This window comes from Podarcis pityusensis, assembly GCF_964106645.2.
Source record: "Podarcis pityusensis genome assembly, chromosome: Z".
NCBI classification, from domain to species: domain Eukaryota; kingdom Metazoa; phylum Chordata; class Lepidosauria; order Squamata; family Lacertidae; genus Podarcis; species Podarcis pityusensis.
In genome coordinates this window covers 16,914,600-16,939,715 of record NC_138044.1, presented here as the reverse complement: position 1 = coordinate 16,939,715, position 25,116 = coordinate 16,914,600, and the positions used below count along the sequence as shown (strand labels likewise).

Sequence of the window (25,116 nt, the reverse complement as noted above, 5' to 3'; positions counted from 1 at the left end):
TGTCCCAATAGAGGACTAGTCTCTGACAGTTGTTAGTACACCCTGATGCCCCTCGCAGAGCTACGATTCCCAGAATGATTTAAGCAATCAATCCATCTTTCGCAGGAGACTAGGAACTGTAGCTCTGCGAGTGGGAATAGGTGGGTCTCATAACAACTATCAGTACTGTCAGGGGACAGTCCTCTGTTGGATGGGGGCCTCTAATTTTGGAAGTCTTCTCTGATGACACCCACCACCACCATTATTATTATTATTACTACTACTACCAATAGAGGACTGTTCTCCAATGGTGCTAGGAGTTGTTAGGAGACCCCTATTCCTCTTGCAGCATTACAATTCCCAGACAATCAGTCCCTCTTTCCCAGGGAACTCTGAGAGCTGTAGTTCTGTGAGGGGAATTAGTGGGTATCCTAACCACTCTCAGCACCCTGAAAAAAATGACAGTCTCCAATATTATTTGGGAGAAGCCATGACTGTTGAAAGTGGCATGATTCAGCTTTATTATGCAGATAAAGCTTGATTCTCAAACATACACTGCCTTTTAACCTACATATTCAACTTAACTAGGGCTTTTTTCAGCTAGAACTCGCCAGAACTCAGTTCTGGCACCTCTCAGGTAGGCGATACTGCCATTCTAAGAGAACAAGGGAGACATTCATGGTGAGTTCTAGCACCTCTTTTTCTAGAAAAATAGCACTGCACTTAACTATGAGGGCTATCAAGTAGACCTGCAAAAATGTCTCCTCCCATAAAACCATGATCAAACTCCCACCACCACCCACAAGTTGGTCCGCAGAGCCCACTTTTACCCAGAAGTAAGTCCCTTAAAGAAAAACAAGGTTGAGGGACCTGTCCAAATGTTGCTAGACTACATGTCCCATCATCCCTGACCATTGGTTATGCTGGAAGGGATTGTTGGGAGTTGGGACACCCACAACACCCCTGCAGAGAAGACTAAACAAGATGATCAAGGGCCTAGAACAATTCCCATATAAGGAAAAGTTACAACATTTGGGGGCCTTTGAACTTAAGGAAGAAGGCAAATCAGGAAGGATATGACAGAGGTTCTATCTCTGTTTGGGATAGTTTCCACAATTCTTGGGTAGGGGGGAGCCATGTCCCGCAGGCACGCAGGCAGGAACGCAGTCAGGGAGGTCGCAGAGAGGAGGAAGAAAGAGAGAGAGAGGAGGAGAGCCTCCAATTTCAGGGGGGACATTTTGACAGCAGGACCTGTTTGACGTGGAATGGACAAGGTTGTGTTCTTCACAAGGTTGTATACACTCTCTCCTTGGAGGTTTTTAAGCAGAGGTTGGGTGTTTCTCCATTGTGTGGAGAAAAATATCTTCTTCTTACATAAAACTAGAATATGAGGACATCCAATGAAGCCGAATGTTGCAAGATTCAGGACAGACAAAATGAAATCTTTCACGCAGAGTTAAACTGTGGAACTCACTCCCACAGGAGGCAGTGATGACCACCAACTTGGATGGTTTTAAATTAGGATTGGACAAAATTATGGAGAAGGCCATATTGGTTAAAAGATACAATGGCTATAGATATACTACCTCCATTACTAGTGGCACCAGCTAATGGGAATCATGAGTTGCTGTTGTGTTCATGTTCTGTTTGTGGGCTTCCCATTAAGGCATCTGGTTGACTACTGTGAGAACAGGATGCTGGACTATAACGGGCCACTGGCCTGATTCAGAAGGGCTCCTCTTACATTTGGAAGTTGTATCTCCACTTACTATGTAACACCAGCTGGTGGAAATATAAAGTGGTGAGGGATGCTGTGGCTTTCAGGTCTTGCTTGTGGGTTTCCCATTGGAATATCTAGTTAGCCACTGTGAACAGGATGTTGGACTGGATGAACCAGCAGAGATCCACTTACATTCTTAAATGAGATTTACTTCCACGTAATGCGTGCTTAGGACTGCAAACCCTAATAAATAAAGCCCTTAACAACTTGGGACAAGTTTACCTATGAGATCTCCGTACCCCATATACACCCCCTTGACCACTTCAGTCAGCAGAACTGGCACTCTTACATGTGACACATAATACCGTTCCACTCTTGTAAGAAGTTGTATCTTTTACTGTGGCAGCACCCACACTTTGGTACTCCCTGTCTATTGATATCTGGCTGATGTCTTCACTGTACTCTTTTCAGCGCCTGTTAAAATATTTTTGTTTAGATGAGTCCCCCCAAATGTTTACAAAGTTGGTGCGAGGTTTTTTTTTAGTTTATTGCTGTTTTAACTTTTTCAAAGTTTAAAATTATTATTGTTAATTTTTTCTTATTGATAATTTATTTTGCTAAGAAGAAATAAGGAATAAGTAAATAAAACTCTGAACTGAGTTGCCAACTTCTTCAGCACCTCTTCCTCCTTTGCCCTGAAGCGCAGCTCGATCTACAGCCATCACCTTTGTGCTGTGGTCAGCTTCACCTGTGCAGTTCTTCAAATCGAGCTGCTGTCAAAGGCAGGCCAGGGTTTGTTTGTTTGTTTGTTTGTTTTCTGGCCCATTAGCAATCCCACTTCTGAAACCTTTACATCATTCAGACTAAGGAACTGAACAAGCAAATGACTACCTTGTTTTCCAATTTTTTTCTGCGTTTCTTTTTAGAAAAGAAATGTGTTTACTCTGAACTGAGTCCCCGCTTCTCAACTAGATGTGCCAATTATGTTTGCCTTAACTGAAACTACACCAGCATAAGGGGAAAGGTCAGAGCTCAGTGGTAGCACCCCTGCTTTGCATGCAGAAGGTCCCTGGCTCAACCCCCAACATCTCTGGTTATAAATCAGGGAGTTTGGGGGGGGGCAACAAGTTGCTTTAAAAACCCTGCAAAATCCTGCTTGACTCAGGCAATGGTGGCAGAATTGTTTCCATAAATGAGGGGAAGTGGTAGCCTTCCTTATGTTTACTCAAGATGGGGATAAGATGGAAATAGTAGCCAGGTTTCTGCAACACACAATGAGGATTTGTGAATACTATACAGCACTAACGTAAGTGTTAGATGTAGGGGTTTTTTGTGTGAATGCGTTTTCTTTTGGGTGTGTATTGAACCCTACTGGAATCTTGTACATAAGCCAATAAAGGTTTGAGAATCTAATTATTATTATTTTTAAATCTTTTTATGAAGCCCTTCAAAAATGCTTTTGGCTTTCTTAAAATCTGCTGCCTGTCTCCAGCCTTAAGCTGTGCATGCACTGTACTTTTAAAGCACATTTAATGCACATGACATCTGCTCATGTGAACTGTAGTTTACCGCTCAAGTCCCAGCACCATTCACAAACGACAGTTTCCACTAGTTCTTGTTTTTGCATTTTCCATATTTATAATTATACATCATACATAATTTCTGTGCAGACTTCTCAGCCTGACCTTCCATGGCACTCTTGATAAACCTTGCATTGCTGCATATCAGTTTATTAGTCCACCCTACTTTCCCACTTCTAATCCCTCATTGTACTGTATTTAACTGTTGTTCATACGATTACCCCTGTTTGTACATTGATTTTGTATCTTTATCTATCATCTATCTATCTATCTATTTCAAAAAACTATCCCATTCGCCCTTTGTCTTTTTTTCATCCTGATTCCTTCTTTTGGCTGTCATATTTGCAAGTTCTGCGAATTCTGTCAATTTGTTTGGGATAGTTTCCACAATTCTTGGGTAGGGGGGAGCCATGTGCTTTAAATGTCTTGTTGTGAGTTTGGGGCAAGTTCAGTCTGGATGATGCCTTGAGTCTTTCCGGTTCTTGGGATCCTGTACCCAGTGAGAGTTTGAACCTAATAGAGGAGTTTGCGGAACTGGACTAGCTGGGGAAAGAGGAGGTTGAGAGGTGATATGATAACCATCTTCAAATATCTAAAGGGCTATCACATGGAAGATGAAACAAGCTTGTTTTCTTCTGCTCTAGAAGGTAGAACTTGAACCAGTGGCTTTAAGTTACAAGAAGGGAGATTCCGACTAAACTTCCGGGGGTACATTTTCACAGCAAGACCTGTTTGACAGTGGAATGGACTCCTTCAAAAGGTTGTGTACACTCTGTCCCTGGAGGTTTTTAAGCAGAGGTTGGGTGGACATCTGTCATGCATGCTTTAGTGGAGATTTCTGCATTGCAGGGGGGGTGGACTAGGTGACTCTTGAGTTCCTTCCAGCTCTACAGTTCTATGATTCTACAAAGTTTCTTCACAAAGCTGGCCGCTTAAGTGTCTTCATCAGCATTCAAAAAAGAACAAGCTAGGCTGCAAGAACTATGACTAAGTGATGGTGCCCTCCAGGCTCCACCTCCACCCCATCACCAAACTGTTAGGTAGGAGAACAGTAGCCTGTGTAGTGTGAGAGCTGAGCTGGAAACAGGTTGGGACTGGAGACCAGGAGGCATGCTTGCTCTGTGCTGGATCCAAAGCTTTGACTTAACATAAGGGAGCGGCTTTCCTCTCAAACAAAGGCGGGAATGCCTTTTCTCTGATGGCACTCACCATCTCTAGTTTTGCTCTGTGCTTATATGCTTGTATTTAAAACAACTGGAACTTTTTTAAAAAGGGAAATCTACTGACAAGCTAGTCAGGCCCACTTTTAAACAATTAAAATATATTTTTTATTTTTTAAAAAATAAAGGAGTCTATTAAATCAACTAACAGGTGTAGCCCTTGTTATACTAGTTTATGTTGTTGTAGTCATCAACAACTAGAGACTGTACGAAAGGTTACAATGAAATGACAATATTAGAATTGGTCAAAACAATTTACAGTCAGAAGAATGGTGGGGTGTGTTCTTTAAAATATATACATTTCAGATGTCAAAAGCTAGGGTAGCAAGGCTATGTAATAATTCTATCTAAGGTTGAGTTAAGGAACATAATCATTAGCCAGTGTGGTGCATTTGTTAGAGTATCAGACTAAGACCTGGGAGACCAGGGTTTGAATTCCCACTTGGCCATGAAGGTCACTGGGTGACCTTGGGCTAATCACTGCCTCTTAGGGTTGTTGTGGATATTAAACGTGGAGGAGGAGAACCAGGTATGCTACCATGAGCTTCTTGGAGGACAAGGTGGGATATAAAATTTAAAAATAATGATAATAATAACCACAACCACCTTTGAATTTGGCTCTCACCTGAATTTTGTGATCCTATGATCAGCTTTGGAAAAGTGCCAAATGTACTAAAAGTGTATATTTTAGGAAAAAATATGTTTAGAAATGCATACACTGAATATGGATTTTAAATACAAATTGTGCACTGAACTTTCTTTAAAAACAAAAACAACCTCGCAGATTAACATGGAAACGGGACAGATTACACTTATGAATGAACCCAGGTGAAATTGACATGAGCTGCTCAGAGACTCATCTGCCCAGGACTATTAACTTGTAACTGCTCATTTTTACTAGTGACAAAATATTGCCAAATCTCTTGCTCCTCTCCTCTGACAATACTGCTCCCCACCCTACCCCTGAAATTGCCTCCAAGCCAGTGCCTCTATGCTCACTGCCTTCTGCCTCCCCCTCCTGCCAAACGGAGATTTATGGGAGACACTTATTAAAAAACATTGTAACCGTTTCCCCATTTTTTATGACACTGACGGTGAGCGTTATTTACTGTTATTGTTTTGCGGGGCCCGGGTTCCTTTACAAGCCTGTTCCATTGCTCCCTAGAGGAGGAGGGAGCCCTTTTCAGCTCTAAAACATGGAAAGAAAAAAGGTGAGGGGGGGGGGAGATGTACCCTCCATGCTGTTGTTGTGATAAAGGAATGGAGATTTGCCCTCCAGAATTAATTACCTGGCAAACAGGTGCCCAGGGCCCAGGAGATAGTGCTACAAAAGCAGCTTCTAGGTTTTCCTTGCTGGGATTTCTGCATCCACCCTCCCAAAAGGGCTTCTTCTGGTTGCTTGTGGATATAGCTTATTGCAAGGTGCAGCACGAAGTCTAACAGCCCTGCAAGAAAGGTCAGTCTTGTTACAGGAGAGGAAGGGTCATATTATTATTTGGGGAAGGGCCATTGCTCAGCCCTAGTGCCCCTGCTTTACAAGCAGAAGGTCCCTGGGTCAATTCCCAGTGGCATCTCCAGGTAGGGCTGGGGAAAGATTCCTCATCTCAAATCCTGGAGAGCAAGCCCTACTACTGATGTGCTCAACAGTATCCAGGATCTCAAGCAGAAGTCCTAAAATAACTTTGGTCGGTATGTTTTGGGAAAGGTGTTCTCTCCTCCCAGCTCTGCTGGGAACTGAACCTGTGACCTTCTACATGCAAGACAAATGATCAACCACTGAGCTATGGCCCTTTCCCAAATCTGGGCTGAATCCAAAGCCGAAAACTGCAAGCCGACAATGGCTACCATATAAACCTCATGGTCCTCTCCTGCTATCTCCTCTTTCCTCCCTGTCTGCAAGATTGCCAGGTAGAGCAATGTGGAACTTTTTGATCTTAATGCATTGCAGCAAAGTGTTCTCCTCCTGACCTCCCTTGAGAAAGAACTGAGGGAAGCAAGGAGCTCAACCCACAATCAAAAGGGAAAGAGACATGCAGAGGAGTCTGACAGTAGGACAGAAGTGACTAGAAGAGTCCCAGAGACTGAGAGGATAAAAAAAAAGGAAGGCAGATGACCCCCATAAAGGAAACAGGATGGTCTCCTGCCTTTCAGATGTCAGAACAAAGTGAGAGCAAAGAATCCTTAAAAAGATGCAGGCTGCTCTGCAGGATCCTGGGGTATTCCCCAGGGTGGCCACATTACAGAGCAGACACAGGATGTGGTGAGGAGGGACTGACCCACACTGTTGATTTGGCAAGAGCATAGAGATGAAAAACTGCAGCAGCCACTGTGAGGATACAACTCTGATAGTGGGGCATTTGTCTAATAATGTGTTTAGTTATGGAAAGCAAAAGGTTTCATAGTTAAAGAGATGGTTCTCCATTATATAGGGTCATGCAAATCAAGTCTGTGTGTATTCAGGATGGGCAGATTTCCAATTTCTCCCCATTTTTCATTTTTCTGATCTTAAATTCAACACGCCACATATCTGCATTAAAAAAAATCATCACAAAGATTTCTTAGGATTTTGGTGCAAATTTCTCCCAAGAAACAGATTCTTCATGTCATTTTTGACTAATATTCACATTTGTACAAGTCATTCCCCCTAATGCAAGATGTTTTCATATGTTGCTTTTTCTTATTCTATGCACTTTAATGCAATCCCCACCCCCCAACCATTTGCATTTTTGTATACATTGTTTGGTGGGAGAACAGCACACCAAACTTCAGAGAAGTGTGGATTTTCACAGGTAGCTATGTTTCAGCTCACATGCGAATTAGGGAGTTCTTCCTTAAAATGCAAACCAAATGGAATTTCACCCCCATCCCTAATAAGGATGTTGTGGTTCTATGCAAGCACAAAAGCACTGAAAATGATGTTCAGGCTCAGCCTCTTAACAATCTCAGCTTTCATTTTTAAAAAATAATGATTAAATATTAAGTTTCTAGAAGGGTTGGGCAAGGAATTGGTTCAGGGCTCAATTCAGCCATCCTGATCAGGCCCAGGTCTAACCCAGAGTGATTTGTGCCCAACCCGGCCCTAGCTAGACCCCAAATTGACAGCCTCTTCCTACATCATCTACTTCTCTCCCCTGCTCTCCTCGCCCATTCGACCACACGACCCCTTTGACAGCCCTAGATCCCTCATTTTGATTTGGGATATGGGATTTGCCCAGTCTCTAGCTCTAATGGCATGGAAGTGTGTTGGTCAATGCCTGACAGAACCTCAGAGAGGTAAGGAAATAGCAGTCCTACAATAGATATGCAAAATAACTAAACAGGTATTAGAACTCTCTCCAGAAGTGGCCCTACTGAACACCTTCCAAGATCATAATGACCACTCGCATTATTCAGAGCTTATAACCCACCTACTCTCAGCAGCCAGAAGCCTCATAGCCAGGCACTGGAGAGACCTGTCAGGAGGGAACATGGACCAGTGGTACCAAATTGTATGGGAAACAGCCTTACTAGAAAAGCTAACCAATAAACTGAAACTGACACAGGGACAAATAGGACTCCTTCACCCCAGTATGGGTCCCCCTTATCAGATACACAGCCCAACAAGACAACAACAAGAATCCACCCACAGCATACAAATGAATCTGGCATACCTGACCCAACAAGCCCTCCCCCCTCACAAACGCAAACAACCCCACTGCAGCCAGCCACGGACAACCAACCACACCCTGCCCCCCAATACCTCACGACCAAGGAAATGTAATAAGAGAACCTACCCAGTTGACGCTGACACAAAACCCTGCATGTACACTATACAAAATAATATAAGCCTCACCACCCCACCCCTCCTCTCCCCCCTCTTCTTCCCCAAGCTTATACAGTACAGTGGTACCTCAGGTTAAGTACTTAATTCATTCTGGAGGTCCGTACTTAACCTGAAACTGTTCTTAACCTGAAGCACCACTTTAGCTAATGAGGCCTCCTGCTGCTACCGCGCCCCCGGAGCACAATTTCTGGATTAGCGGAGTCCGTAACCTGAAGCGTATGTAACCTGAGGTACCACTGTACTCAACACTAACGTCTCACAACAAATGTACGATAACTGATTTGTAAGAAAGACTGTACAACTTGTAAAAAGAGATGAGGCATGTACTGTACTTTTGTAAACCAAGAAAATCTGAAATAAAAATACATTTGAAAATAAAATAAAATAAATGTAAGGAAATGAAAATAAAACTGCAAATAGAATTAATGCTATTATATAAATCTATGGTATGGCTGCATTTGGGACACTGTGTACAGTTCTGGTCACCTCACTTCAAATAGGATATTGTAAGGTTGGAAAGGGCCAGCAAATTGACCAAGGAGATGGAACAACTTCCCTATAAGGAAAGCTTGCAGCATTAAAGACTTCTTAGTTTAAAGAAAAGTGAGGTGTAATGGTTCTAGGGGTTGCTCGTGCGTAAGCTGGTGCTTATCTCCCCGGCTGGGTGCAAACACGTGGCTGGGTTGCCTAAGTGAACCTTTTCTGTCCGGACAGCCACTCACCCATGGTTGACTCAATCGCTGGCAGAATCCGTCAGTGGGCGTTTCTTAAACTTCTTCCAGCAAAGAAGCTCTTTGACGCCTAGTCTCCTCCTACTCTCTCTGTGCGAAAGCCTTCTGCGCAAGGAGGGCGTGGGCAGCAGAGGACCCCTACTCTCCCCGCTGGTCCCAGGCAAGGAGTCATGGGACCGCCTCGCCGCTTCCCCCATCTGCCCCCCTTCTCCACTGGTGCTACGCTGATTCTCTTCCCCAGAAGATGGGCTGCTTCTCCTGATCCCTGGACGCTCTCTGGAATCCCTCTGGCTTTTGCTCTTTCCCTTTCCTGCCACTGATGGCAGTTCCCTGACATGAGGGCTCATCCACACTTCTCCTTGCCCTGGGGAAACCCACTGCTGAATTGCAGCAAACATCAGTTATGTATTCTATGGATTGCTGTTTGCTCCAATTCAGCAGTAAAGAGCAGATTTCCCAGGGAAAGTGGTGGGGCAAACAGAAAACTGCTTCAACTCGTGCCTAGAAAGCACTAGACAAGTGGAAAACCTCTCCACCCCATGCTTTCTAGGCAAAGGACAAGTGAAGTGTGGCCGAGCCCTCAGAAGTGACACGGTAGAATTTTATAAAATTATGCATGGTCTGAAGAAAGTGGATAGAGAAAAGGTTTTCTCCCTCTGTCATAAAACAGAGGACATCCAACAAAGATGAAGGTTGAAAGATTCAAGATGGACAAAAGAAAGTTCTTTTTCACACAGCACATAGTGAAACGACGGAACTTGCTCCTGCAGGAGGCAGTGATGGCCATCAACTTGGATGGTTCTAAATGAGGATTGGACAAATCCATGGAGGACATGGCTTGCAATAACTACTAGCCATGATAGCTACATATGTTCTGCCTCCTTGTTTGGAGGCAGTCATACTTCTGAATACCAGTTACCATAATCCACTGGAGGGGAGAGTTGGATTAGATGGGCCTTTGCTCTGATTCTGCAGGGCTCTTCTTAGCCATTGTAACCAAGAATAGAGCCTCCCTGCTAAAATGCAATCTATCTCTGCATACCAGTTGTTGGGAAGCAACAACTATTGTGCTCAGGTCCTGCTGGCGGGTTTCCCATTGGGGCACCTGGTTGGCCACTGTGAGAACAGGATGCTGGACTAGATGGGCCTCCTTTCGCCTGACCTAACAGGGCTCTTTCTGTGTTCTTGTGTGAGAAAGGTATGGCCAAACAAAAGCTCCTCTCTGCTCAACCAGTCTTGTACACCCTGTACAGAGGGAACCATGTTGCAAGTTATAAAAAACTGAGTAGGGGGTGCAGGCGGCAAGAGAGCGAGAGAGGAAATGACTCCAGCCTGAAGCACTGTCGCAACAGGTAAGCGCTCAGCCCAGCTTCCTGGTATGCGCTCCCACACGCCAGCGAACAGCCAAGCTAAAAATACTGACGTGTGGAAAGCAGGAGGCCAGAGTGGCTGTTTTCTGCAGCAACTGATGGCTTTGGATTCCCAGCTCTTCCCAGCGAAACCAGATGGTTAGCTTCAGGAAAGGAAAAAAGCCTGGAAGAGGGGGGTGGGAGAGAAGGGAGCTTGCAAAAACCATGAAGGGATGCTTCATTATTTATTTTATAAAAATTATACATGATTGTAAAAAACAGAACCTCAAAGCGGTTTACAAAAAGAATAAAACAATGAAATTACAGTGGTACTTCGGGTTACATACTCTTCAGGTTACATATGCTTCAGGTTACAGACTCCGTTAACCCAGAAATAGTACCTCGGGTTAAGAACTTTGCTTCAGGATGAGAACAGAAATTGCATGGCGGCGGCGTGGCAACAGTGGGAGGCCCCATTAGCTAAAGTGTTGCTTCAGGTTAAGAACAGTTTCAGGTTAAGAACGGACCTCCAGAATGAATTAAGTACTTAACCCGAGGTACCACTGAATCGGTAAAAAACCAAACATGCAAAAGATAAAATCAGCAATAAACTAAAAACAGATTAAGATATACACCAACATTCTACATGTCTGGACAGGATTGTCTAATCAGAATTGCTTTTAAGCAGGTACCAAAAAGAGTACAGTGAAGGCACCTTCCTGATGTCAAGAGGCAGGGAATTCCAAAGTGTAGGTGCTGCCACACTAAATGACCAATTTCTTACAAATACAGAACAGGAACCATGTGTCCAATCAGGGTGAAACGACAGGGGTCTCTTGAGGTAACATGAAAAGGGGGTCCCACAAGCAGCTGACTCTTGACATCCAGGTGTTGGATCCAGCCATGTTGTTCTGGTGGGCGGGCCAGATAAAAAAATGGGTGGAGCAATGAATGTAAATTTGATGGGGTCTGCACAGATATGAGGAATCCTGTGTCCTGTCAACTAAAGTCTAGTGTCCAGATCAAGTGATGTCCTGGTACCACTCTATCCTGCCCTGGTTAGACCACACCTGGAGTCCTGTGTCCAGTTCTTGGGGTCTGGTAACCAAGCACCATGAGGAACGGTTGAGGGAACTGGGTTTGTTTAGCCTGGAAAAGAGGAGACTGATATGAGATATGATGGCCATCTTCAAATATCTAAAGGGTTGTCATATGGAAGATGGGCCAAATTTGATTTTTCTTGCTCTGCAAGGTAGGATCCAAGCCAGTGGCAGCAAGTAACAAGAAAAGAGATTCTGACTAAACATTAGGAGTTCTTTAGCTGCGATACCTGCATTGAAGATGGTTGGAGTAGATGACCTTTGGTTGTGCCAACTTTACAATTCTATTATTGCTAAACCATACTGGGAAATGTTAATCTGTGAGGGGAATAGGAGTCTCCTAAGAACTCTCAGCGTACTACATCTCCCAGAATTCTTTGGGGAAAGCCATGACTGTGGCATCATAGATTTGGATGGGAAAAGATTCCCCATTCTGCCTTTTATTATTCCTCCTTCCTCCACTACCCAGCCAAAGAACCTCACCAGTTGGGGAAGTGGAAAGCATGAAACAATACCAGGGGCCAGAAGCTTCAGAAGAGGGAGAAGCACAGTGAGCTGGCAGTGAGGACTAGGAGCTTGAAACCAAAGCATGAGAGTGGCAATTAAGAATTGTGGAGACTTAAGGAGGTGGATGATGAGCTCATCTTTTTTTTCCCCCTTCTGTATACGTGAGTCGACTCCTCCACACTCTTCGTGTCTAAACTGGGGTTTCTGAATTGGCCGCATGCCTCACAAACAATGTACAAGGATGCCAGAGGGCAGCTCTGGGAGGAACGGAGGCAGGGCTGAGCCAGCATAGGCCCTGAGAACGCTTTGAGCCCAAAGAACTCTCTCTGAATCTCTTGATCTCCAGCTAGGCACTCAGCAGCTAGGCAGTGTGTTCAGGAGGTGGTTGCCATGGCAACCCCTGGCACTCATTTCCCCCCATCTCAGATGCAAATGAATTACAATTTTATTAGTGTGCCGAATTTCAAGGAGGAGGGAGCATTGGATTTGGGGGGGGGGGGGAGAGAGCTCGGAAGGAGCGCTTTTTTAGATTCATTTGCAGGAGAATGCGCGCCTGTGTGTTTATAGGGGAGAAGCGTTATAAGGTTCCCATCTACAATTAAGGTAAACCAAAACAAATGTAAATCCAGACACTTCATCCAGAAAGTGCAGAGTGCTGAGAATTTCTAACTCTTCATACCTGGGAATTGGCTGCTCGCAGATGGGGTCAAAACAAACTCTGCACATGCTCAGAGGTGCTGTTCTTCCTCCAACCTACCTTTGCAAAAATATTAACAATAATGCACCCACGTGATGCAGACCTGGTAACGGCACAGACAAATGGAGCCACTCAAGTGCATTCGAGAGGAGAATTTCTGAGTGGATACTACTAAGAGCAGACCTATTGAAATTAATGAACCAATCTTAGACCTCTCCATTAACTCAGAGCAGGACTCAGCTGAATGCAACTGTCTGTTGCTACTCCCACAGTATAGGGGAGTATATATTGGAACAGCCCTACAGCAGCACTGAGAAATCTGAGACCCAGGGACCAGATGTGGCCCTCCAGCCCTCCCTATGTGGCCCTTGGAACTCTACCAGGCCACACACCCTGTCCCCAGGCCACACCCCTCACCACTTCTGCTCCACACCCTCCTTGAGTGTTTATGGCCAAGCTGGAACATGCCCATGAGCTTTGATCATGTCTCTTGTTTTCCTGGATGGAGGCGACAGAGGGGCATGTATAGAAACTAGTACAAAAGCAAAATTTACATTAATTGCTCCTTACACTTTTGCCCCTGGCTCCATCCACTACTGGCATGTGTGGCCCCCAAAGGCTGTGTAGATGGGATTGCAGCACTCAGGCTGAAATAGGTTCTCCAGCCCTAGAGTAGAAACACCTGACTTTTGCATAGCTGGAGTTACACCCATTCCCCCACCCACCCACTTTTTCCTCTGCCCTGCCCACCACTTGCATGTGGCTCATAGAAGGTTGCAGAAAAGGGAATACAGCCCTCAGCCAACCCATGCCATGCCATGCATTCAGCATCCGTTACTCTGCCTATTGTTGCATCTGGCCCTGCCTAGCCCTGGCATGTGGTCCTTGCAAAGTTCCCTATGGGGGAATGTGTCCCTTGAGATGAAAACATTTTCCTCAGTCAGAGACCTCAATCCTTGCTCATGGGCCTGAACACTGCAGTCTTTCCTCATAGGGTAGTTGATCCATCCCCATCTGATCATTTCAAATACAGCTATTGAAATTCTCCTGGCTCCTGCTTCTTTGGATGTTTTCAAGTTCGAGTGCTAGGAGAGAAGGAGAAAACTTTTCTCCATACAGTGGTACCTCAGGTTACAGACGCTTCAGGTTACAGACTCCGCTAACCTGGAAGTAGTACCTCGGGTTAAGAACTTTGCTTCAGGATGAGAACAGAAATCAGGCAGCGGTGGCGTGGCAACAGTGGGAGGCCCCATTAGCTAAAGTGGTACCTCAGGTTAAGAACAGTTTCAGGTTAAGAACGGACCTCCAGAACGAATTAAGTTCTTAATCCAAGGTACCAATGTACCATCATTTTATTCCACCACTTTTCCTCAACTTTTCTAAACTAAACAAGATCTTTCAGGGGCAGGAAGGAGACTTGGAAAAGAGCTCTCCCCTTGCCCCAGACCATCATTTCATCCTCCCTTTCTTGACATGTCAGGACATCTGTTCGTGGCTTCCCTCCACACACCCTGCTTTCGCCTCTGGCTGCCTCCTTCCCTTGTTGTGAGAGTGAGTCAGATTTTCCGAGATATGGAGGCTGCTGCAGCTGCAAACTTTGCTCTCTATGCGAGTCATGAAAAAGTGTGACCAGGGCAGGGGTTGGCTGCGGGATGCTTCTGGGCTGACTCACACATGCAAACACAGGCTGCAAAAAACCTTGACTGGGCCGGGGAAAGCAGACATAAGAACATTTTACCTGGTCACTCAGGAGCCCAGGAAATGTAAAAATTACCTGGCTGATACATCAAGCCACCAAAGGCTCACCAAGTACAGTCTCCAGTCTTCACAATGTCCAACCAGTTGCCCAAAAGGGATGCCCCAAAGCAGGATCAGAGTGCACCCTCCCCACTTGCAATTCCCAGCAACTGGTATTCAGAAGGATACTGCCTCCAACAGTGGAGGTAGAACATAAATTGAGCCCTGCTGGATTAGGCCAAAGGGGACCCATCTAGTCCAGTATCCAGTTCTCATGGTGGCCAGCCAGACTCCCTCCACTGTTGGAGGCAGGATGTCTCTGAATACCAGTAGCTGGGAATCACAGGTAGAGAGTTGCTGCTGCACTCAGGTCTTCCTATAACAGGCATCTGCTTGGCCCCTGTGGGACCAGAGTGCTGAACTACATGGGCCCCCTTTGGCCTGATCCAGAAGCAAGGCCTGTTTGTCTGGAGGTCTATGGCAACAGTAGAATCTCCATGCTCAGGAGCAGTCTACCTCTGAATACCAGTTGTTGGGAAACCCAAGAGTGGAGAGTTGCACTCAGGTCCTGCTTGTGGGCTTCACATAATGAACATCTTGTTGGACACTATGAGAGCAGGATATTGGACTTGATGAACCCTTTGGCCTCATCCAAGAGCCATGCTTTTCTTACATTCTAATGTTTACTTAGGACTAGATGTGGGTAAGATTACAGCTACAGTGTGATTTCAAGCGGACTGCGGCAGAAACTCAGAACTAACAGAGCCTTACCAAGAACAGTGACATATTTGCAGCGGAACAGCCAGAGACACTGTGCATGATGCACCCACCACTAGCATCTGCAGTGTGCATTCAGAAACACTCCCACCTGTCAACACGCTTTCATGAGAGGCTCTGCAACACACTGAAAGAAATAAGCTCCCACTGTAGATTAGGCCTCCTGGGGGCACACACGGGACCCCTGGAACTTGCTGGAAATGCGGGTCCCTGCAGGGTTTCCTAAAGAGCCTTGTTCATGGGAGTCTGGGGGTAATTATATGCCAGGGGAGTGTGAGATCCAAACCCTTCCTGACCTGAGGCTGCAGAGTTCCATGGATCGATGGCAAAGAGGCTCTTTTATTTTCCTTCGGTGTTTCGCTGACGGATGGAAAAATCAATGCCCCACAGAAGAGAGAGGAGGGGGAAGGGGAGAAGGGGAGGGGAGAAGGAGGAAAAGTCAGGTGGGGGTGAAGAAAAAGAAAGAAGGCAAGGAAGACTGGGTTGAGAGAAGACGTTGCCACTGGGTTGGGCTGTCTTCAACTGGTCAGTTTCAAACTTGTATAGCCATTTAGTTGGCTAAATGGTGATAATTTTAGGGTTTCTTATTGGTGTTGCTGATTATTAATTTTTCCTCCTGTCCTTCCTCCCACACAGGCAAGAAAGCCATGAATGTTTAAAGTGGTATTGTAGTGCTTTAAATGTATGGTGTGTATGAAATAAGATAGATAGATAGATAGATAGATAGATAGATAGATAGATAGATAGATGATAGATAGATGCAGGGCATGGTGAAAGTGGATAGAAAAAGGGTTTTCTCCCTCTCTTATCATAACACTGGAACTCATGGATGTCCAAAGAAGCTGAATGTTGGAAAAGTCAGGACAGATAATAGAAAGTACTTCTTCACACAGTACATAATTAAACTATGGAACTCACTCCCACAGGAGGGAGTGATAGTCACCAATTTGGATGGCTTTAAAAGAGAATTGGACATATTCGTAGAGAAGAAAAGGGTTGCCAATGGCTAGTAGCCATGATGGCTATGCTCTGCCTTCATAGTCAGAGGCAGTAATGCTTCTGAATACAGGTTGCTGGAAACTACAGGAGGGCTGATCACTGCTGTTGTGCTCAGGTCCTGTTTGTGGGCTTCCCATAATAGGCATCCGGTCAGCCATTGTAAGAGGAACAGGATGCTGGACTAGATGGTCATTGGCCTGATCCAGCAGCCGGACTCTTCTTATGTTCTTATGTTAGGTGATTGACAAGTGAGCAGTCCCATCCACCTGTCAAGATTGACCCAAGGGGTGGGGTGGGGGTGGGGAGAAAGGGATCTGGCAAAGGCAAAGAAGGGGAGAATTTGGGTGCCCTCCATACTGAAGGTCTGCTGGGAACATCTAGCCCAAGCACCATCACTATCCCCAAACCAGTATATTAGGAATCAGATGAATATAGAAGGCTGCCTAATACCAAGTCAGACCATTGGTCCATCTAGCTCAGTATTGTCTGCACTGATTGGCAGGCGCTCTCCAGGGTTATAAGCAGGGAGTCTTCCCTCAGCCCTGCTTGGAGATGCCATTGGATATTGAATCTGGGACCTTCTGCATGCAAAACAGATGCTTACCATGGAGCTATGTCCTCCAAAATAAAAATAAAGTAAGATTCTAGACCTTATGGTACACAGTTGCAGATAGTCATGCTTCTGAAACCTCAGGAGGGGAGAGTGCTCTTTCACTCGTACCTGCTTGTGGGTTTCCTATGATGCACACCTGGCTCGTCACCATGAGAACAGAATGCTGGACTAGATGGGCCTCCTTTCCCCCGATCCAGCAGGGCTCTTTTATGTTCTTCACATTGGTCCATCTGGTTCAGTACTGTCTACACTGACTTGCAGCAGCAACTCTCCAGGATTTCAGGTAGGGGAATTCCCAGCCCTACCTGGAGATACCATTGGAGATTGAAGCTGGCGCCTTCTGCATGCAAACCAGAGGCTCTGCCACTGAGCTGCACCCCTCAGGAGTAGCTGGGTGCACTCACCCCAATGGGGGTCCAGTAGCACTATCAATGCCATCAGCTCTCAAAAATACCTGGAACTGGCTTTGATTCCACCTGCTGACAGAGAGGCAGATTTAATCTTCCTTTGGACACACAATGTCCTGAGATAGAGCGGAAATGTGCTGCTAATGTTGGCGCCTGGCACCAGCTCTCCAGAGTAATATCTACAGGCCCCAGTCTGACCCTGGCAAGTTGGCTAGGGTGTCAGCTGTCACACTCTGACTTTTTATAGCTCAGGCTGTGCAGACAACAGCTAAAAATAAATCTCAATTTCCAAGGACCCCCGGACCCAGGCTTCGCAAGCAGAGCTCACGACACAAGCACAGCCCGCACTTTCTGAGCATTTGAAAGAGAAACATTGTGCATAAGAACATAAGAGACTGCTGGGTGAGGTCCTTCTAGCCCAGCATCCAGTTGTGGCCAAACAGATGCTCCAATCAGAAATCAGCAAGCAGGATTCAAGTACATAAGCCGTCTCTCCTCTTATGGTTTTCAGCAATTAGCATTCAGAAGCATTGCTGCCTCCAACTGCAGAGGCAGAGAATAGCCCTTAACAGCTTGAAGCCAGCTTACTCGCAAGACTGCCTTACCCCTTATACACCGACTAAACCACACTGATCTGTGGAACTGACCCTGTTATACAGGTGCCACATAACACCCACATTTTTAAGAAATATATATTTTAGTGTGGCAGCACCTACACCCTGAAACTCCCTACCTATTGACATCAAGCAAGCACCTTCACTGTACTCTTTTCGGCACCTGCTAAAAATATTTTTGTATAATAAGCCTATCCAGATGTTTAGAATGTTATTGTTTTATTCTCTTTGTTAATTGTTTTGAGGTTTTGTTTCATTTTTACAATCTAGGAGCATATAAATTTTATGAAATAAACAAACAAATAGAGCCGTCGATATTCCTCTCCTCCATGAATTTGTCTAAAGCCGTCCAGGTTTGTGGCCTTCACAGCCTCCTGAGGGAGCAAGTTCCATTGCTTAACTGCACTGCATGAAGAAGGTCATTCTATTGTCTGTCCTGAACCTTCTAAAATTCAACTTCATTGGATTTCCATGAATTTTAATGTTAACACCAGGACATGCCCAATACATTTTGGCACCTGAGACAAACCACAATGTGCCGTGTGCATCCTAAGAGTGAAGATCTCCATGAGGAATGGGGGAGGGAATCAAATCAACTTTACCCAATGATTAAAGTGGGGATCAAAGGCTGTCATGGGTGGGAAACAGGCCTGCTCTGAATCATTCCCAGTAGGTGCAGAGCCCAGGAAACCCCAGAGGGCAGTCTCTGCCATTTCCTCCCTAGCAGTAGGAGGAGACCAGCAGTGCCTCCTGTTCACAGAGCGTCTGCTGTAGAAGCAGCAGAAAGAGTTGAAACTCCTGGTTTGACACAGAAGGTGTTTTATTCATTCATTCATTCATGAAATTTCTACCCTGCCTTCTTTCCAAAGGAACTGATGGCAGCAAACCTCCAAATATCCAAACAATACAATTAAAAATCAAAATATGAGTGAGGCACAATCTGGTCACAGATGGTTCAATGTGCCCCAAGCCTGAAAGAAGATGGTAAAAGAAAATTACACCCTGACTTACTGTAGTAGTAGTAATGCCGGTCAGTGCAGACAGTACTGAACTGGATGGACCAATAGTATTACTCAGTATATTGCAGCTTCCTGTGGTCCTGTTTAACTGATCCATTTAGTCAACAACATCAACCCTACCATGTGGATATCCCTTGCAGACGATCGCAGTGCATCCACAGCAGTGATCAGAGAATGAATGACAACTGAGAAGAGTGCAAAGAGAAGACACGCCATAGTGCATGTGCAGCAGCACAACTGGACACCTCCATCTGCCCCAGATGCAAGAAAACATTACCGTACTCTCCTGTATTGGTCTCTACAGCCACATCAGGCACTGAAACCTTCCAAAGGCACACTCCTCCATTGTCTCCCAAGACAGACAGATGCCAACCATTCAAAACTATTAGGACTAGAGCCTTATTTTCTTTTTAGAAGAAAGGCCATGTCTTAGGGTTACTAAGATGCTTTGCATGTTGATTGTCACTCCTTCAGTCTCCAGATAGGACTGAGAGAGACCACTGCCAGTCAGTGTCGACAGTACTGACCTAGGTGGACCAACAATCTGACTTCATTCAAAGGAACTTTATTTGGAGCTATGAGAATGAAGGTGCATACCTCAGTGGTTGAGAACATGCTGTTCATGCAGAAGATCTAATTTTCAATACCTGGCACCTCCAAATAGGGCTGGGGAAAAGGCCTTAAACTTTGGAGTGCCATTGACCATCAGTGTAGACAATACTGAGATAGAGGGACCAAATGACTCAGCAGAAGACTGTTTTCTGTCCTTCCTGTGCTGCAGAAGATGCTGGTGATCAGCTCTCATCTTACTTGCTGCTTTTTACTGGCCACCTCCCCTTCACGAATCCCCCCCCACTAGCCTACAAAATACGACATCCCCAAGCAACCACTTAGATTGATGGTGCAGTTGAGCCAGGCTGTGTCAGTGGGGAGCAGCCCCTTCCACCCCTGCTGAAATAGCAGAGAACCAGGTACCCTTTTGATAACTCTGCAAGGATCCCACCTGACCCTTCATAAGCACCAGGATCTCACAGCCTCAGGCTACAGACTGGAAAGGAGGCTGTCAGAGCACTGATCATCTGTCAGGGGCAGGTGAAAATGAGCCCCCTGGCCATCTTTGCAGTGCCCTCTTGCCCCTACCTCCATTACATGCCAGGGCCATGCCAGGGCTAATTGTTAAAGGACTGTGATTAGAGGAGGTGCTGTCACCCGATTAAAGAAATCCGAAGTTGGCTTGTTGTTTGAGTCAGGCTGCAAGCCTGTGCATGCTTACGCAGGAGGGGGGATGGAGGAAAAACCCAATTCAGTTCACATTTAAAGGAGAACCTACCAAAACACGGATCCTTTACAATTCACAGATCTCCTGATTTTGCAAGCAATGTGCACAATAATGCTTATATTATGGTAAAATGTGCATTAAAATGCATTTGTTTGTTTGTTTATTACAAAATAATTTTTATTGATATGCAAGTAAGCCAAAACTTAAGAAAAGTGATTGATTAATAGGTATAGATAGATAGATAGATAGATAGATAGATAGATAGATAGATGATAGATAGATGATAGATAGATAGATAGATAGATAGATGATAGATAAATACCCTCAAAGTAAAATAAATAAACACAAACACACACACGTGTGTGTGTGTGTGTGTGTGTGTTATTTACTGCATTTCTATCCCACCTATTTTTCTATGGAGCTCACATTTGGCTTATGTGGTTCTCATCCATTTAATCCCCACAACAACCCTTTGAGGTAGGCTAGGCTAAGAGAGAGGAACTGGCGCAAAGTCACCCAGTTTCATGGCTGAGTGAGGATTATAACCCTGTTCTCCCAGATCCTAGTCTGACACTCTAACCACTATACCATTACTGACTCTAGGAATATAACAAAAAGAGTGGAGGTCATGGAAACATAGGATTGTAGAGTTGGAAGGGATCTGAAGGGTCATCTAATCCAACCCCCTGCAGGGCAGGAATCCAGCCCACAACTGTCTGTGGGTGGGCTTGAAGCACAACCTTCTATTTAAGTGATTTTTATTAAAGCTTGAAAATAAACAAACAAATATATACAGAAAACAACATCAAATATCAAGCATCTTTTTTAACATAAATATTGAAACGAAATAAAGAAGAGAAAAGAAAAAGAAAAAACTTCTGATTCTCCATCTCTATCAGCTTTAAAAACTTAAAACAAAATTCTTACCTCATAATAATACCCAGCTCTTCTAATGTCCATAAACCGGCCGTTTTTCCGGTCTTTGAACCCAGATATCACAAGCTTATTTTCCTTATTGCTCAAAAAGTCCATAAGGGGTTTCTAATCATTAATAAATGTCAACAATGATTTTTCTATTATTAACCACATCAGCTTTGCCATCTCAGCCAAATCCATTAATTTCAATAACCATTCTTCCATATTAGGTAATAATAAGTCCTTCCATCTTTGTGCATATAACACTCTCGCCACCGTGATCGTATATTGCAGTAATATTCCATATTCTTTTTCTAGTTGTATATCCATAAGTCCCAGCAGGAGAAGATCTGAACCACCAACCTTCTGGTTAACAGCCAGGTACACTGACACAGGTCATAACCCTATTGCACAAATTCGTATTTGTCACAGGTGCCAACCAACCCCAGATAAATAATTGTGTCCCCAAAATATTTGCAAAATAAGAAACACATATCCAAAACATCCAATGAAGCAGGCGGCAAAGCCGATTGTGATTGCTATGCAGTGGTGCAAATCTCTTACACGCCATGCTAATTTTTCTAGAAGAGCAATATTCCAAACAATATACACCAAAGAAGAAACATTGAGGTTTTACATTTTTGCACAACTGATTGTCATGCAGCCATTTAAAAAAAATATCAGTACATTTGTGGATTTTAAAGAAAAGGTTGTTGGATCACACCATGGTTCTAGTCCAGCATCCTGTTCTCACAGTGGCCAACCAGTCGCCCCAATAGGAAACCAACAAGCAGGAACCGGGTGCAAGAGTCCTCTCTCCTTCTGTGGTTTCCAGCAACAGCATTACAGCCTCTGACCATGGAGGCAGAGCACAGCCATATTGGCAAGTAGCCATTGATTGCCTTCTTCTCTATGAATTTGTCCAGTCCTCTTTAAAGCCTTCTAGACTGGTGGCCATCACTGTCTCTTGTAGGAGTGAGTTCCATTGATTAACTATGTGTTGCATGAAGACAGAAGAGAGATATTTTAGCGCGGCAGCGCTAACACTCTGGAACTCCCTGACAATTGACATCAGGCAGGTACCTTCGCTTGAGTCCTTTTGGCACCTGCTGAAAACATTTTTTGCTTGTACGAACCTTCCAAAAGTTGACAAATCTGTAGTTTTAGCTTTATCTTCTGATTTGAATTTGATTTTTAAATAAAATCAAACTTGTATTTTACTATAGTTTTGGGGGGATAGATGTTTAATGTATATTTTATTTTTTTAAAAACAGGAACTTATACTTAAAAGTTTTACTTACAGATAAGCAGTATACAAATTTGTTAAATAGATGACTAACTACATCATCCTAGTTATTTAGCTGACAGTGGAACGAGCTTCCTTGGACCGGGGTAGACACTGCTTCATTGGAGACCATCTGTCAAGCATTCCTGCATTTCAGGGGGTTGAACTAGATGACCCTTTGTGTCCCTTCCAACTCTACAGCTCCATGAGTATGATTAAAATGCTGGTCAGTATAAACAATGCCAACCATACCAATCTTATTATGCCATCACAGATCCAATAAAGGTCATTAAAGTCAGGGTGTTGTTGTTTTGTTGTTGATGTTGTTGTTGTTGTTTTGGCGCCCTGACCTATCCTGGTTTTTTATTATTGATTTCCCTGTTATTATTTGTTTGTATGTTTTTATACTTCTGTTTAACTGATTCTATGTCATATTTTGGATGTCATGCTATTGTTTATCATTTTGATGCTGTATTATCACTTAGAGATCTTTAAATGTTCAGTGGTTTATAAATGCTTTTAAATAAAATAAACTGTTTTCTGAGGGGGAAAAAGACTCAGTTAGTTTTATTTCAAAGCATTTATAAACCACTGAACATTTAGTGCTATATGGCACCAGAATTTCGGCTCACTTAGTGTTGAAGGAAGCACAGTTCTTACCTCATAATGTTGCATGAAGGGGGCAGTGGTCTGACAGAAAAGACAAACCCATCGCTTCCTTCCACAGTATAAACTGGATCCAGAGTTGCGCCTGATTTTATAAAACAGGCTTTATAAGGCATGGTGTTTCCTGATTGGCTTGGAGAGTCAGATGACCTCAATATGAACACCCCAAAGTCAGATGACTCTCTTCAGGCTAGAACCTGCAGCCTTGAAGGCACCCTTTTCACAAAGGCAGGGTTATTTTAGTCCAAGAGCTACATGTCCTCATTGTAAACATTCTAGGGGCCACATACCAAAGTGAGTAGGGGCAAAGTGTGTGGGGGGGGGGGGAAGAGCCACCCCCCTCACACACAAACCTTTTCCTATTTTTAAATAAAAACAATCCTTATGAATCTGAGTTGAATTTAAACTGAAGTTCTAATTAATACCTATAATTAATTCCATTAAATAAATGTCCATAATTAATTCAACTAAACTAAGGCCTCTAATGAATCAAACTGCATTTGTCAGAGGGCTGTTGTGTGGTGGCATTAAAAATTGGCTGGGAGGCCAGATCCTCCTATACCTACTATACTAAGGTCTAGTATCCCTGGTGTCCTGAGAGCCCAAAAAGCTTGTAATACAGAAAGTGAAGCACAGGTGATCAATGGAGCCCCTCGTTCAAGATGCTCCCCGCAAGAGAGGAGAACATGGAATGGGCATGAGCGGATGGCTGGTCCATTGTGGATCCTGGTCCAGAAAGGCAAGCTAGATAGGAGGATGTGCAGAAGTATATTCAGTAGGGTACTGGCAAGTGGAGGGTCCCTTGAGTGTCATAGCCATGTCTGCTCACAGCTACAGCCACTCACAACCATGCCCCCTTCCACAATTCTGCAACCTTCTAAGATGGAAGGTGGAGCAGGCTTGTTTTCTGCTGCTCCATAGGGTAGGAAACATACCAATATATTCAAATGACAATAGAGAGGAGATTCCAACTAAACCTTAGAAAGAACATTCTGACAATAAGAGTTGTTTGACAGTGAAAAGGACTCCAGAAGGTGGTGGACTCTCCTTCACTGGAGGTTTTTAAGCAGAGGTTGGGTGGCCCTATGGTAGGGATTCTTTAGCTGTGATTCCTGCATTGCAGGGAGTTGGAATAGATGACTCTTTGGTTCCCTTCCAGCTCTACAATTCTGATTCCAGGATTCTAAGATTATACAATAATCTTATAATTATACAATAATAACAAAAATAATAAATAGTGATGCATTGCAATGATCAGTACAGATCTCCCTGAAAGGCTTCAGCTAGATCTATTATTTTTTTGTGCAATGATCTGGAGTGCTCCAATATCTTCATTCTGAGTGACTCGGGTTGGGTTTTCTTTGATGTTCCATTGGACATAACAGAATTTGCACCCCATTCTCTTGAAACTGAATCCCATTGTGCTGCCGGCGTTTCTAAGGGTTTAACTTTGGAGCAGACAGAATAACAAAATCTTGATGCCTTCCTGTGCCCCTTCTCCAGAAGGACCCTGGGAGACCATCCTCAGTGGCTGAGACATTATCTTTCAGTCTTATTGGCTCCAATCAGTACAAAGAGTGAGAAGACCTCAGTGGCTACAAAGCTCCCCTTTCGGGCTGATTGGGTAGGCTCTTTTGACAGTGGAGACAGGGGCCCTGCTGCTGAAATAATAATGGGGCATGCACACACACTCCATAACTCTGGAGTCCTGCATCTCTGAGTACACCTAGTTCAAGGTGGGTTACAGATAAACATAAGAAGAGACCTGCTGAATGGGACCCAAAAGGGCCCATCAAGTTCCAATAATGATTTGAAAGAGCCAGTCAAGTCCTTGGCTGTTGGCTTCTAGCATCAAAGGATGGTCTCCATGGCTGACTACGAATCTCACTGCTCTCCCTACATCCCTAGAGAAACGCTATGTGGAGATGAAGCCTCCACCAGGTGTTCTGTCTCTGTGACATCTGAGCCTTTCCAAGAGGGGGAATTCTAGCCAGGCAGGGAGAGAGCGAGACGGTTCCCCCAGATTACAGCTCCAAACTTCAAAGGAGCCAAAGAGCTGCAGCTCAGCATTTGCCACGGCTTAAAAGAGAACACCGTGT

General features: G+C 44.4%; 1 long non-coding RNA gene across 1 annotated transcript in view; it reads right to left on the bottom strand.

Annotated features, from left to right (window-relative positions):
* LOC308468063 overlaps nucleotides 1–23,251 on the bottom strand; it is a 64,899-nt gene extending 41,648 nt beyond the window's left edge. The window contains exon 1 of the long non-coding RNA XR_013981428.1: nucleotides 23,012–23,251. This is a non-coding gene — a long non-coding RNA (uncharacterized lncRNA). The remainder of the gene's footprint in view (nucleotides 1–23,011) is intronic.
* Nucleotides 23,252–25,116: the final 1,865 nt, after the last annotated feature.